This window comes from Channa argus, chromosome 5 (genome assembly GCF_033026475.1).
Source record: "Channa argus isolate prfri chromosome 5, Channa argus male v1.0, whole genome shotgun sequence".
NCBI lineage: Eukaryota > Metazoa > Chordata > Actinopteri > Anabantiformes > Channidae > Channa > Channa argus.
The window spans coordinates 10,609,917-10,626,782 of record NC_090201.1 but is presented as its reverse complement, the minus strand read 5'-3'; the positions used below and the strand labels follow the sequence as shown (position 1 = coordinate 10,626,782).

General features: G+C 38.6%; 1 protein-coding gene across 17 annotated transcripts in view; it reads left to right on the top strand.

The window, feature by feature from the left end:
- Positions 1 to 16,866, top strand: part of dlgap4b (discs, large (Drosophila) homolog-associated protein 4b) — a 99,519-nt gene that overhangs the window by 45,076 nt on the left and 37,577 nt on the right. The window lies entirely within an intron of this gene.

Genomic DNA, 16,866 nt, shown 5'->3' with positions numbered 1-16,866 from the left:
GACAGTTTCCTGCATCCTACAGTCATTTCCCCCCAGAGACACACTGTGTACTTGGCACAGGAAGTGGTGCTATCACATTCTGTGTCACAGCCACGCAGTTGTATTAAATGTGAGAGGAGGACCAGCAGTCTGGGAAATATGAGTCAGACTCGAATTTTAAAGTCTCAACAAAAGTCATCATGTCAAGGTTGAGCAGGAGCTTTAGAGACAGCTTTCCTTGTTCATTCTTGAAGGTAAAAATAGATGGAACGACAGAAAAAGAGAGCAGACTGCTGAGGTTGCCTAATTGCTCTTGGGGGGCTAGCTTAAACAAAAACACCTCCCGGCACATGTCCTTTTTTCCAATATCTTCATCTACGTACTGTATGCAACGCTGTTCATGAACAATAATCTCTGTTGCTGTATTTCCTGCTGTGTCTCTGACTCCAGAAATCATTTTTGCTCCAGTGCATGAGGCCACCAAACAAAGGACAAAGTCAAATTGAGTTGACAGGTAAAGTGAACCCAGCTTACTTTGACAAATATTGACAATCCCATGAAAGTCAAAGTCCTTAACTGCTGCACACTTTTTGAGTGATAGTTGTGTTGATGCATTTAATATCAAAATCCATAAACGGGCCTGAAGCGCTGAAGTAATGAATACAGAAATGCACATTTGGGACTAGTGCAGTGGCACAGAGATGGGATGTCACACATTACCAGCTAATGATATAGTATTGCTGAGATTTTTTTTCATTACCTTACAGCTGTGGGACATGCTGATGTCTATGGCAACATTTGTGAAGTGGGTTTACCTGAGGATTTAATTTTGGTAATTGCTAGCAGATTCACATCATTCATTGACCCTTCTCCCGTTTGTGATTATCTGTATTAATTACATTTCTCTGTGTTTTTCCTGTAAATGTTCCTCCATCTGTATGTCACATTCAGTTGAGAATATGTTAAAGCTGTTGCCCTTGAAATTATGCATATAGACTAGCTACATATTCTGTGATTCATCACTGTGCTTGACTGTCTCCTCTTGTCTTTAAATTAAAACACTGATTGTTTGGAGGTAGGGGGTTGTGCACAAAGCGGATCAACTTTTAAAAACTATTAAAGACTTAAGAACTCTCTGTTGTAGCAAAGTGTTGCTGCTGATCAAAATAATCTGAGTTAATGTATTCAAAAAGTGCACTTAAATTAAAAAGTAAAAGCTGTGCATTTACAGTAACTACAATGCAAATGAATGTACATAGACACACACACTAAAACACACACTAATGGAGGTCTTCCTAAGCACCTCAGTTTGTGTGCTGCAGATATTAGAATTCTGCAAACTACGCTACACTAGCATGTCATTTAAACACAAAACATTTAACTTTTGCATAAGCTGATTAGGATTCTCATTACACCATGCTGACTCAAAACAGCATATGTAATGCACAAGGAATATAAAATATTTAACTTTAGCATTATGTAAGATTGCCCATTAGTCATATCCGCTCCTCATTAGAAATGTACTGTGGAATGAATACAAATGGATATGGAATGCATATGAAAGGGATGTAAATTGGATTTTTCTCATATTTTAATGGTGTCTATCCAAAATCTGAAAGCACAGTGGGGATGCATGAAAGCGCAATGAGTGTTGAAGTGCACTGTCAGTGTTTGGTCCTGTCTGTAGACTAGGAGCTTCCCCCTTCCTAGTAAAGCTGCTGTGGCAAAGACGTAAGCATCTCAATTGGCTTGGGACTGGTTTGAGAGAGACAGGCTCATGTAATAATGTCAAAGTGGTTAAGCCCTTGGACATCCTTAAAGAGCTTTGAGCATCCACACAGTGCAAAAGGCTGAGGAGAGGGAGGAGGGGTCAAAAGATGGAGAAGAACCTGAGAATAAGAGACCGCATTCAGCACATTGAGTTGAAAAAGATGTGGGAAAGACACCTTATCAGGCTAAAGTAACATAGTGTACAGTTGCAATGGGAGAAAAAGAGAGACAGATAATGTGAGAAATATGAAGAGAAAGAAAAGGAAGTCAGTGATTACACACACTCCAGCAAACACACAGCTTGGAGATGACTAAGCTGTATTTCCGTGGATCCGCCAGTGCCTGCGCACCTTTAAATCCTTTGGCAGTGACACGGTAGTGTTGCCATTCTTCAAAGAAATCTCACAGTGCTGCTGCGATTTACATTAAAGAGGACTAATAAAGTCTCTATAGTTATGGTTGACATATTTAATTCTACTTAGCATTTTAAATGTGAACCATTACATCTCAGTGGGCAGCGAGAAAGAGAGCAGCCCTATCAAGCCTGAAGCCCTGCCTATTTAGTGGAGGAGGATACTTCAAGGTGCTTCATTATAGCACCAATCCTAGACCAAAGGAAATATTAGTGGGCTAGCACATCTCTCTCTCTTTGGTGTGGTGCAGCTGAAAAAGTTCTGTTTTTCTGAAAAGGTAGCACATGTAAAAGTGCAGCGGTGCTCATGCTGTCTTCACTCCTGCTGCGCTGAATTTCTCTTTCATCCATGCTAAGTGTGTCATGCTCACCTGTGAATCTGCAAAGCTGTTTATTAATCAGTTCAGAGGAATACGCAGATTTGTCCCCACCTTGTTTTCTTCTTGAATTTACTAAATCATCCATAAGTTAAGATGGAGAACACATGCAGTGACACATCTGACTGGATGTGAATCACCTATTCACATCCAGAAGAGGAGTTTTCTGTTTTTCTAAATTGCTTTAGAAACATGAACATTCGTAATTAAGTGCAAAGTTCCTGCCCCTGAATGGCATCATGCAGGTGAAAACACCAGTTGTCCTCATTCTAACCCTCTGCAGGTGACGCTGGATTTTTCTGTGGCAGGCCACCATGCTTGTTTGTCATATTTACACGGCTTGACTTAGGATATGAAGTGGAAAATTCAACAGAGAGCCTCAAGCAGAGGGAGTCCTTTTTATGTAAACCACAGGAACAGAAAGATGCTTTTTTTCCTGGTGAAGGACTATGTATGGAAAAGAAAAGTGACAGGAATTGCCTCAAGGTTCCTTTCAGGCATTGAATAGAAAAAATGAATCCATTGTTTAGTTCCCATAATTTGATACATTTTTTTTGAAGCTATGGCTACATAAATGACACTGTTGTGACAGGATGTCTATGTCTACTTAAGATTTAATTAGGAATAATAATAGCTGTATAAGTGTGTCACCCTTCAATCAGTACAAATCAGTTCAGTCATGCTTTCAGAATTTTTTTATTTGTCCCCATTTAGAATATATACAGCAGCCCCGCTGTGTATGTGTAAAGTGCAGTATATTGTAAGCCTCTACAATGTGCAGCACAGACAAAAATGAAATGATAAATTGCAGTTGTTAATGAAAACCACTGAAATGTTCAAACCTTGAAAACTGCTCCTAAAATTCACTTCTTAGATCAGTTGTACTCTAGAGAATGGTCCTTAGTTGTAATTCCTAGAAGTCCAACAAACATGATTGTAGGTTTTTTATTTTTTTTTGTCTTTAAAATTAAATTGAATGTCAAGGCTCAGTTACTTTGATCCCTCTTGCCCTGTGAAAATATAACTTCCACTTTGTCCTCAATTGCACACCTGAGTCCACCTGAGAAACTGTCCACTTTTTTAATGGCACTATGGAGGAGAAACTGTGAGCACTATTCATGACACTGCTTAAAAACTGAAATAGTTTGTTGAACCTATTATTCATGATTAATTTCCACTTTTCTGTGTAGTGTTTGCACGTTCTCTCCGCATTTGCATGGGTTTCCCACGGGTACTTCTGTTTCCTTCTTACAGTCCTAAGACATGCATGTTTGGCTACTGGTTACTCTAAATTGCCAATAGGTGTCAATATGAGTGTGAATGGTTGTCTCTCTGTGTTGAACCTGTCTAGGTTGTACCCCGGCTCTCACCCCGTGACAGCTGGGATGGGCTCCAGTCCCCCAGCGACCCTAAACAGTTTAAGCTGTTGCAGATAATGAATGGACGGATGGAATTAATCTACAGTATGTAATATAGCTTATCTAGACAACATTTGGTAGGGCTTCATTCCTTTAACCGTCGTTCACCAATCCTGCAGTTGTTGGTTGATGGTTCCTCCGGTCACATGTTGCATAGCAGCTCCCCCTTTAAAATAATACAGACCATTTGACATTTATCTGTGTTTAGTGGTCAGTGAAACAGCCTTATTCTACAGTAAATATTAGTCTCTAAGATATTCGTGAGAAAGCAGAGCAGTTGTTTAGCCATGAAAGTAGTGACTAACAAAAAAGCACAAAGCACAAAGAAGACAACTTCCAAAGAAAAGATTCAATTGTCATGTGAGAGAAAAGTCTGTAAGTGACCAAATTCATTGGCACAATGAGGACAGGATCAAAACGTTTTTTGCTTGTGAAAACCCCAGTATTCTTTGAAGTTTAGAAGTCAGAAGTCAGTTACTATTTACCTTGGATGATTTTAACTGTTCGTGTTCAGTCAAACAACAGACTTAGAAACATCAGTAATTTACAACTATAGTTGTGTGGAACAGTGCAACAAAAACTTTTATATGCAAATTATAATACAATTTGGGAAAGTAACTTTTTTCCTCAGTTACACAGGCACATTTTGAAGTTTAAAACCTCCGTCAGAGCACATGTTCACGAAAAACAATGGCAAAATAACATAACATAATAGTATATTGCATAGCATAGTTTCTCAACTGAAGAATAGACATGAGTCACCTGTAAATCCACACTTTAGATCTAATTTTAGAGTAAGTATCAAACACGAAATGAGCTCCCAGAAAAGATCACTGTAAAACAGATCACTCTCTTCTACTTTGCTGCTGAACTTCCTAAGTCAGGGGAAGGAAGTTGAGAACATTGTTTTAAGTGAGATCATAAGATGCAGAGCCCGTGGTTCCACATAAGCCCAAAAGAGGTGGCAGGCAGCATTTCAGTGGTAGAATCCATATTTCTTTTCTGTGTCACAATAATCTCATTGTGTATTCCATGGCAATGAATCCTGTGATGAAAGGTAGACGAAGCCTTGTGAAGTCTGGACTTTCTTGCTGTGTGCCTTGAAAAAAAAGATCAGAAGTTTTATAGCACTGAAACTGGAAATCACAGGGATATCTGATGGTTTGCACAAACTACAGCTACAGTATTTAACCTCATCACAATGGCACACCACCTCATTGATTTCAGATGGTTTAACCTGATATATGCACAAAAAATAAAAGATTCTGTTGTTATTACATGGAAATCATCTGATACAGGAGGATTTCTAAAATATAAAGCTATAACGTTACATTATAGCTTGCTAAAAACAGGGTAATTGGGGCAATGTTTCATTAACACACATGGTAGTTTCTGGGTATGTTTGTCCTTAGTATTATCACTATGGGATGGCTTTGTGCTTACATCAGTTGTTTTTTAGCTCCAGTCAAGAAAGGTTTTAGAAAATCATGTTTGCAAAGAGGATCAGTGTTCAAAATCCATGGAGTGGATTTCTGCATCACAGCAGCAACAACACTATGCATGAGCTTTTTAATCTTTTTTCCTTGTAGCTGCTAAATTCATTATTACAATTATTTCAATTATAAAATTCATATTTCATGGGCGGCACCTTGATCTTGGTGGGCATTCATTTGATCTGTCCCGTTTTTCAAGAATGTCCACAAAGTATTTGAAAAAGTGGTTTTGCCTACTTTTATACAGTCTGTGCTTTATGCATATTTTGTTGGAGGAAAATCTATCATTTAGATTTATCAACTAATTTTTGAAATATTTACTACACTGATAGAGAATTATTCATTAGTAGCAGGCCTTGTCAGCATGCTAACATGCTTACATTTTTATAATTTTTTGCTGTATTCACCAGATTCGTTTTGTGTGTTCAAAAGAGCATTTAAATCATTTATATAAAATTCCATACATCCTGGACAATGATAATATCTTAGTGAAGAACATATAAAATTAACAATGTTACATTTTTGTAGGGACAATCAGGTGAGGATATTATTTCCAATAAAAACATTAGTTAACTCAGTTTGTCAGAACAAGAGTTGAAGACACTAATGGTGGAACTAGTCCTCCATCACCAGGCTGCTGCTACGTCCCAACTTTTTTATCCCTGTTGTTATGAGGATAAAATGGTATACGTGGCTCAGCTGGGGGGGGCAGAGTGTCCAGTTTGAGTACCTTGGAATCTTTTCTCTGCTTTTGCAGATGATATGGTTCTGTTGGTTTTGTCAGACCCTGACCTTCAGCATGCACTGGGACAAATTCGGCTGGGTTGCTGGTCAGCATCTCCAAGTCTGAGGCCATGGTTTTCCAACAGAAAGCCTTCAGGTGGGGAATGAGTCACTACCTTAAGTGAAAGAGTTTCTTTGTATCTTTGGGTTTTGTTCACAAGTGGGAGTAAAATGGATCTTGAGACTGACAGGCAAATTGGTGGATCTTCAGCAGTAATGCGGATGTTGTATGCAACTATTGTGGTGAAGAGGGAACCAAGCTGCAAGGCAAGGCTCACAATTTACAGTCAATCTATGTTCCAACCCTCACTTATAGTCATTAGCTCTGGGTAATGACCGAAAGAATAAGATCTTCAAGCTGAAATTAGTTTCCATAGGGTGGCCGGGTTCAGCCTTAGAGACAGGGTGGAGTAGACCTGCTGCTCCCTCGTGTTGACAGGAGACAGTTGAGGTGGTTCTGGCATCTTATGAGAATGTCTCCTTTGCACCTCCCATTGGAGGTCTTCCAGGCACACCCTGCTGGCAGGAGACCCCATGGTAGACCCGCAACACATTGGAGAGATTATGGATCTCATCTGTCCTTGGAACGCTTTGGAATCTTGCCAGAGTGGGTGGAAATCATTGCTGCGGAGATAAACCTGCTGGAAGATAATGGATGAATGGATGGATGCACCAAACGCATTAAAATGCACACCTTAAAATAATATAAAATGTTCCAAATTCCTTTAGGATATCTGTGGTGGAAAAAGCACTTTGAGTGGCTCTTTGAGTGGTTGTATGAACACATAAATACACAGGTGACAAAGTCACATTTCTGCCAATTTGTTCGTTCCCCTTCAGCCTCTCTTATGTGGCATCAAAGAAACTGAATGAACTGCCTGTTTTGTTGTCCACACCAAAACTGCAGATCAAAGCCTCTCCAAGGTCTTGTGACATTTTAAGGTTCAAATGTCATCCGACATACAGTATCATTATCTGACGCAAGCTCTGACACGTCAAGTGAAACAAGCTTCAGTGTCTCAGTATCAAGGGCGCTTCTACTTAAAATTCTTTTTGACTGAATTTATATTTACATAACAGCTATTTTAAAGTAAATGTATTGAAAGTGTTCTGAAATCATTTCTTCATGACTGTAAATGTCAGAGGCAAAGTGAATCAACTGAAAAGGAAAATGCTGTGTTTATAGTTAAAATTGTCATTGCATAGAAACACACACAGTTGCTGCACAGTTCTGTTCGGAACAACAAGGTGCTGAATTATCTAAATCTACACAGCATTTCCAGGAATATTACAGATTAGTTTCCATCAATTTGTTCCAATTGTGGCATTCCAATATCTTATCCAATGTTTTATTTCCTAATCACTGTCACTCTTCATGAGCCTTACAACACCAACATTAGTGCTTTCCTTGCCAAAATTAGAATACATTTATCAGAGTCATTCAGTAACTTTGGAGCAGGTGGTAACAGATGATTCCAGTTGTCCCCAGTTATGGTAGCTACTGATCATGTGTTTGTCCCTCCCAGCAAAACAAATGGCACAAATGAAGTGATTATGTCAATTTACAGCATGAAGAAATGTGCTTTTGTATTCCTAGAGGAACACCTGCACAGTTTTACACCCACAATCTTGTTGCTGCTGAGCTGTAGCAGATGTTAGTGCCAGAGCTTGAAGACTGTCCAGATGTCTCCCTCATGCTTTTCTTTATTGGGAGAAAAAACTCAAAGCAGACATGCAGGGCATGCACGGGTCATTTATAAACTATTATTCTGAGGAGAAAGCATATTGAGACCATTTTGTTATTTTCCTAGATTCTTCTCCATGCCCTTCTATCCCCCTTTCTTGACTTAAAGTGATTTATTGATGCTGCTTATGCTTTGGCATTATCTCTGTGAAAAAAGGAGGATACATTTAATTGGATTGCATTGTTTATTAACTTTTGGTGGTTTGAGGAGAACATGCTTTTTAGCCCAGCAAAGTGAGCAATTTGCCACTATGTTATTCTTTTTAGGTCAAATCAGCGAAGAATCTGATTATGACAACTCTCGTCTTGTGGGATTTTGATTTGTAATAACCTTGCGACTTCTAAATTAATTGCATGTCAGTGTGTTGCATGTCAGATTTCTTTAATGGCTGTGACCCTGCAGCTTTTAAATTTGACATATTTTAAGACTGTGACCTCCCGGCAGTGGTCTCTGAGGCCACACTAGTCATTACAACATGTGCCTTGCAGGCCACTTTAAATCACGGCTATTGTGAAAAGGAATGATGTAAATAATACTTAGTTTTAGCTGAGACCTGTAATACAGTTGGTGACTAATTTGCTGCCGCAAGCTAATATAAATAGCACAACCAACTTTGATAAACGCTTCTAATCACACATGCTGCTTTCCTGCTGTCTTTCTGTCTTAACAGGCTATTATTGTGCCTCAGTAAATGCAGCACTCTGCTGTCAGTCTGAGTGGTCTTTCTTTATCTATGGCCGTCCCATGGGCTTTTACAGTAGGCCAGCCTGTTCTCGTCCTACTTTCTAGCGTGCCTGTCCTCCCTCCTTGTTGTCTGTTAGATGTGACGTGCTGGCCCTACTTTCAGCGATCTCTCTGAGGTATCTGACAGCAGAACCACATGCTGTACAGGCTAGGCTTGGTCTACATCCATCCATCTGGCTTGAGTCTGTAAAATTCAATTCCTGCCTCACGTGTAGGCATCCTCACCCACACTCATCCATCTTTGGCCTCCCATGAATCTTGGCTGTCTGGTCAGGTGCTGCAAGCACATCATTTGTTTCAGTTAGGGTTTTTCCCCCCAGCCCACTCTCTTCTGTACTCTGTTCTCTCTTCTGAATGGCCTGTAACTCACAAAGTGCCCAGTGACGCTAGATTCAAGGCTAACAGTATTACTGCGGCAGGCAGGGAATGAGGTTCAACTTTTTGCCATCAGCAGCTGCCCTAAACCAATAAACAGGATGTTAAATTGAGAATCACTGCCATAGCCAGGTTGTTGGCAGTACCGTCAACCGTATTCCAGACAGCCGTAATAGCATCATTGGTAATGGTATGGGTCTAAAGAGGCTGTAATTGAATGTGACTTATTCAGTTATACTTATATATCTACAGTATGTCTCCCACTGGGGCTTTGAAAGGGTCTCCTGAGTTCCATCTCACAATAAAAACAGCGGAGAGTTAAATAACAGTAATGGTAGCTTAATGGCTGCTACCTGCCAGCATAATTGAGAATTTGAGATGTCACATTGCATCTTTGTTTTCAGATCTCAGTCATGTAAATGTTCTCACACCTTGTTATATAGCTGAAAATAAAACTACGCCACTGAAAAACTCCCTAATAATGGTTTCATCATAATGTGGGGAATAATTATGTTACCAGTAAGACCCAGCAACTCAAACACAGCAGTTGGCCAAATGTGGGCACATTTTAACCTCAGGCTCACTTACTATTTTCCACACTACCATTCAGCAACCTTGCTGAGAGGCAGAATGGCCATATTGTTGCCATGTTGCACTAATATGAATTTGTCTTGGTTGGTTACAGAGCCCGGCTGGCAGCTGTATTGTATTGCTATACTGTAGTTAGCGACAGTTTTACATAGCCTCAAAACACGGCTCCAGCTACTATTTTTTGTGTTGCAGATTGGAAAGAACGTTTTTTTTTCCAGTATATAAATGGTTAATATGGTGAACAGACTCCTGCAACATTTCTGGCAGTAAAGCAAGAACCAGCTGTAGATTTTTGGCATGTCCTTTCTACATGAGACTTCACCTGGAACCTGCTATTTTCACATATGTGAGAGAAGGCCAATAGACCATTTGGCCAGAACACCCAGGTTAGACAATGTCCTGTTTGTAGGCTAATTTAATGAATCAATAGAGGACTGGGAGATATCCTCATTAAACACTGGCATCGATTTAAATAAATCCATGATTAAACATTTCTGGAACAAATAAGCAAACAAGCATACACACACATAAGCACACATCCTCTCACAAAAGCACACACAACTGGACGGAAGTTTAAATGCCCATGGACGTAAACATATGGAGACATTATTTCACATTTATAAATTGGAATAAAGGTTGTCTTTCATTACAGTCAGTTTTATCTTTGCTCCTTCTGTCATGTATTTTGAAATAAGTTCTAAATCACTTTACCACTTCACATGTTGAGTGAACTAACCACTAAAAGCAGTCGTACGAGATGTAGTAATTAAACCCAGAGTCCTAATGTGTGTGGCTAAATCGAAGACACAAATTTAAGATGTATTTAAGTGAGACAGGTGTTGTCTGCTTGCTTCTCTCCTTCTTGTGTGTACAGTAATTGTGAGACTGTTTGTTTTTGTGTGTAAGTTGTTGTTGTTTAATGTGCCATTCATGCATGAACACATACAGTATGCTCAGTGTGTGTGTGTGCGAGAGAGAGACCATGTATTTTATCTGAAGGCAGTGCATCTCTCTCTTGAGCCAGGTCCTGCAGAGGTAGTATGCTGTGTTCACAGTTGGCCTGCATTTTACCAGCAGTCTCCATTTACACCGTCTGCCGCTTGACTGTCCTCGGCTGAAACGTGGGTGGACTCTCTGGTTTATAACGGAGGGCAGGGTACTACAACATTTATGCAATGTCTTATAACATTTACAATTTCTAAAATCCAACATAAAGGGCACCAAAAATATGAAACATGCAAACAGCTTCACAAGATGGCAAAGAACACTAATTTGTTGGTCCAGGACTGTTACAGAGAAGATGTTTACTTTATTGTTTACTTTAATGCATAAGGGTCAAATTTTAATGTATGTCATCAATCCAACTCCTAATCAATGAATTGAAGTAAGCCTGAGACTTGGCAAGCTTTAGCTGAGTAATAAAGTTTAGAGTAATTTATCCTAATCGAGCGATCGGCCTAATTGATTGTGATGACTTTTTCACTTAACCCCAACCGTATCTTTTTAATTTCACAAAATAAAAGGAACCAGCTTCCCACTGTTGACTAGGAACAGTTTCCTAGTCAATAGTGGAGATTTCTTAAGATGTTCGTTAAATAAAGACACAGGCAAAGTTTGACTAGTAGCAGGCAAATTGTTCTACATCTGTAAAGTGATACTTTGATTTTTATCAGTTGAATTTATCTGTTTTTTTATTAAATTGTTGGATTCTAGAGTCAATCTTATGAAAGAAATGTATTTGACTATAAGTGACCAGGTGTAATTGTTACCAGCACCAACAGGGTTTGCAGTTAAGATAATAAAGGGAGCGTATATTTCAAAACAAAAATTAAAATCTGAATAAATGTTAAACAATATGAGGCTCATTTGGATTTTTCATTACGTGCTTTTTTGGGGGGGGGGCTGTACACCGTGGCCCCTTTATTTCAGTAGTTGCATTTAGGTACAAACACTGTGAAAAGCAGGAAAATGTTTAGACCGTTTATATGTAAAAATGATTCAAGTTTCTATTATGAATGATTTCTTAAATGCAACGAGTTCACTGATCTGCAGTATGTACGGAATTTCAAAATATGGCTCCTAATTCGTAGCTTTCCCTGCTCCTCAACTAAAAGTTAGACAAAAAATAGACCAAAGTACAGACCGCATGCTACCATTTATTAATAGATTAATAGATTGTTTAACATGATGTGAATTTAATATTAATGTTACTGCTCAGTCAGATACTGTGATGCTACCAAAACAAGTTAAGTTACAGGACGGAGCTTTACATGATTCCTTTTCTCAGTATTATTAAAGATAAAGGCCACCTGATCTTTGTCTTGCACTGACGCTACATACCAGTAGATGGTAATGGTTCATTTGACCCTTCTGGAACCAAAGCACAAGCACACATTAAGGTTCAAAAGATCTCTCTTACTCTTCTGTCGAACATAATAGCCCTGAATATGGCCTGAGGTGGTTGTGTTTCTCTCTGTCTAACTCTTCACTCATTTGCTCAGAGCGAAGAAAAGGTTCAAAGATCGAATGTGAAAAGAGACAGCAGTTTCATTTGTTTTTCACCTGTTGCAGGGCAGAGGGGTTTTGTTATTTTAGTAACATGGAATATGTAGTGGACATATTACTGAAATATTACAAATTTGTCTGTGTTTAAGTGAAAGAACTCTTTAGCTTTGCTGAAGTGAAGTAAAGAGTGCAAATATAATTATTCTTTGACAAAAAGTTTTCTCAGTTCTGCAGTTTAATTTAGTGTTATTAAGTGTTAGCTTAACCTGTGAATTCCCACAGACTGTGGGCCCACAGATAACACAATCATGTGAACACAATACTGTGTATAGTTGATGGGGAATAAAAGGAACAAAAAGTGAAAGAGAATGTCTTTTGAACATTTTAAATATATCACTCATTCGTGACATGTACACTTTTTTCAAAGCACAATATTATCAAAAAGCCAGAGAAAAGAAAAAGACAATGTCTTCTAAAACCACTGTGAACAATAAAGCATCTGTCAGGCAAAGAAGATACTGACTCCTACTTCCTCAGCAATTTCTGATTACATTCATTCACAATCTCTTAAGCACAAAATCACTGTACGCCATGAAATACCAAATGTCACAGGGCAACTCATTTAAAGCTTCCTCAGTAAACTGGTTGCAGTCTTATGTTGCTGTATGTCCGTGTTCAAGATCAAAAGGAAGTTTAACATTAATAAATGAGCACAACATTGGCACATGCGTTGTTGTCATGTGAACTCTCTCTTTCTTTCTCTCTCTCTCTCGCTCTCTCTCTTTCACACACACACACACACACACACACACACACACACACACACACACAAAATCTCATAACTTCCATTACTGCAGTGACCACATTTAATCCAGTTGCCGGATCTGCTGCCAGCTACTGAGTCATTAGCATAATTATAACATGCTGAGATTTATGAAATGAGCATGTGATTCTTTCCAAAAGCGTTGTCACACTGCCTCACTTGTGGGATTCATCTTCACTCACACTCAAGTTGTCTTCCATCTGCTGCTTGAATGCTACAAATTGTATAAGCAGGACAAGTTCTCATCCTCCGATTGATAAAATTGCCCAACAATTTCTAAAGCACTCTCATTTCTGTTGGCATTTTCACCAGATTTTTCCTCTCCAACTCAGTATAGGGTCTGCAACATTGAATTAATGTCTGCACAATTTACATACAGCAGACAGAGTCTTGATAATGCACCTGGACATCATGACACTTAGGTTGTGCAGTACTTTGGTTTCACTGATTGACACTGAAACAACACTGATTTACTCACGTTTAGCTGCATCCCTGCATTTCTAAATCAGACGAAAGTAGATTAGCAGTAAAAACCTTGTACTATTTAAATGTGGATACATTTTAACAGTTGTTATTTTATTTAAAATATCTTTAAGTGTAAGCAGTAAGCAATGTACCAACCTATATACAGTAAGGGTTTTGGAGCAAAAGAAAACACAACTCAAAGAGGGAGAAAATCCAGTTACTTGTGGTACACAAGCAAGCACTTATGAAAGAAATGAGGAAAAGTTTACATTCTGTGTTATATACTTTATGTTTAAGATGTTGATTTTTGTGTATAAACACAGTCCACATTTGCTGACTGTCCTTGCAGTGCTTAAAATCTCAGCCAATGACAGTATTATTATTGCCATTCATTATTATGAATTCACCCATAATTATAGATTAGCATACTGCCTACTACTTATCGGCAAATTTACTATGACCAAAGACACGTGAAAAACTCTTAGCATCTAGCAGCCGTGCTAATTACTGTATGACATCTGCCAGAATTGCATATGATGACATAATGCATATTCGCCAAGGTCTTTGCAGAGATCTTGCTGGGGTAGGGGCATGGATGGATGACAAACAGGAATTTAAAATGAGAGACACCAGTCTGTTTGATATTGTTGGTCGATTTTGATAGTTGTGCATTTTGACTAGACATGAAATCTTTTCCTAAACCTAACCTTTTTCTAAAATCATTTATTGTTTGTGCCAAAACCAAACCATATCCCAGCACATAAAATTACGTCTTAATGACCTACTGAGTCTACTACCATGTGGAGCAGGTACCTACTGGCCCATAGCTATAATGCTGAAAACAACAGCTAATAGAAATTAAATGGCATAATAACAATAGAAGCAGGTAGAAGATCTGACCTCTGTCCGGCATATAAAACTGAGCTAGGTGTTTCACAGTATGAGCTGCAAGTACTGTTGCAAAAATTAACCATCAAAATTCTGAAAATGCTCATCTTCTTCTGTCTTGAGTCTATTTGGGCAGCTGCTCCACTCTAATGCTGGTGAGTCCCTAGCGAATGTGGCTGAGCCAAAGCAAACTGAAAATCAGTGAACCTTTGGGTTCTTTGGCATTTGTGATCAAACCTTGGGCATGTCCTGAGCACATTATTTATGTGGCTGGCTCATTGGTCAGACTGAACCCAACCTCACTACTTCATTTTCTCCCTCTCTATAGAATGCAGCAATAATAAGATGGCCACTGCATTTATAAAGGCCATAAAACAACATAAAAACAAGTAGAGCTCAGTGTGTCCAAACATTTACGGTTATCAATACAATAGTTGTTGATTGAAATAAACTATGCGTCTACTGCATTACAATAATGTACTGTATGATTAAAATGTATGATGTATTAGAATTACCCTTACAGATTCAAGCTAAGTGTTCTCAATACATAATACATTTACTGTAAAATCTGAAACATCTAATTTAATGTAATCTTTCACTATCGAGTCCAATTTCTATTAGAGCTTAAAGCCCATGCATTCCATCAGTGAGACGGATTTTCCACAGCCAGTGAACAGATATTTATAATGCATTTCCTAAATGAAGAACCCAATCAGCAGATCCCTCCAGTCTGATGCCTCAATCTGTTTCCCAGTCTCATTTCTAATTTATCTTACTCTGCCCCAACAAAACCAGTGTTGTGAATTGCAGCTTGACATTAGTCCTTCGAATCTGCTGTGGGCGATGAGGCGAGGAAAGAGTAGTTTGGCATGACTCCCATTCCCAATTCAATCCCCTAAGCTCCATAAAGTGCCCTTCATTTGTCTTCAATTCAAGTTCATCTGTGCTTTATGAATGAGCTTAAACATTTGGAAGCTCCTGTTCTCCCAGAAAGTATAAGGAATCTTCTCTAATGTAACTACAGCTGTGCAGTACATGCAAAAGGCAGATTCAGACTGTCCCACTATTATTCACTATTTAACATTTGCACTTACGTTAATTCAATTTTTTTCTGTGTCCAATTAATGTGATCTATAATGATAACAATTAGAAAAAGGTGATGTTGGATTACATTCCTGTTCTTGTCATTTAGATTCTTCCAACACTTTGAAGCCAATATGAGTTGACCTTTAACACTGTTAAGAAGAGTGTGTATGTGTATTTGTGTGTCTGTGCAATTTTTCTTGACATTTTATTGCAAAAGGTCACAGCACTTTTGAGTTTTGTGTTTGTTGATTCTGTCCCAAAAATCAAAACTAACCACAATGGTGGAACACTTTAACAGATTTTACAATGGCTGTGGATGTTTGGGCAAAGTGATGAATCTATAGGCAATTTAATGGTGTGGCTAAAGAACATGACATTTTGTACTGCCTCCATGTCTAAAGCAGTCTGAAGGGCAGCCAGTCCATCCTGGAGCATCATGTTATTAAAACCAACCAGAGAGCCAGGTCCACATTTTAAAATGATCACTGTCTCTTGGTTTTATTTTTACTTTATCTTCCATTTGTGCTTACTATTTTAGTCAGACTTTGTTTTGATTTTTCTTTTCACTTCAGGCTTGCTTCAGCACTCTTCAACTAAAAAGGGAAGTTAAGGGTCATCACTAATATCCTCTTTCCCATAAATTTTCTGGACATGTATGAATCACTGTAGTGTAGCAATCTTATTAAATGTTCCTCTTGCCCTGAACAGGGTAAATGCTAAAGATAATGGATGGATGGATGATATTCTATGTACACTTTTTTCTCCAACCAGCTGTTAACTTAGTTCTATTACACTGCATCAAATCCACAGCATGAATAAGTCCTTCATTTTTAAAGCCCCTATAGGTCCCTACCCTCTTATATGACCCACAGAACCATTTGTTGAACTAGTGCCCTGTGATGGAAAATCAAGTAGAGATTAAATTTTAATGCTTATGTTTAGTCTAGTTGTAATGGTAAATTGTACTTATTCAGGATGTGTTAAAGGGACGTTATGAAATCCAAGTTCCATCAAATTGCTTATGGTATGTTGGAAAGGTTACCATAAATGGAGAAAACCTTAAAGCAGCAGTTTGGAGGGTGAAGAGTGTTCTGCCCAGAAACAGACGGTTATAAATTAATGTGTGACTTCTCTCTTGCAAGAAAATAAAACCCTAAAATACATCCTGGATGCTTAACCTTCTTTACTGACTACACTTGAGATGTCTATGACAAGAGATTGTTGAAATTTGCCATGACATGCCCCATGACATGTGGGAAGACAGGTGTCTGTTGGATTGCAGCCTGTTTGGCATCATACTACTTTTCTCCACAAAACAATTGAAAACACTGGAATACAACTTTGCAAACACAGTGGTTTGGTCAGAGTTCAGCACAAAAACACCAGATTATGTTAAATTTGGTTTAGATATG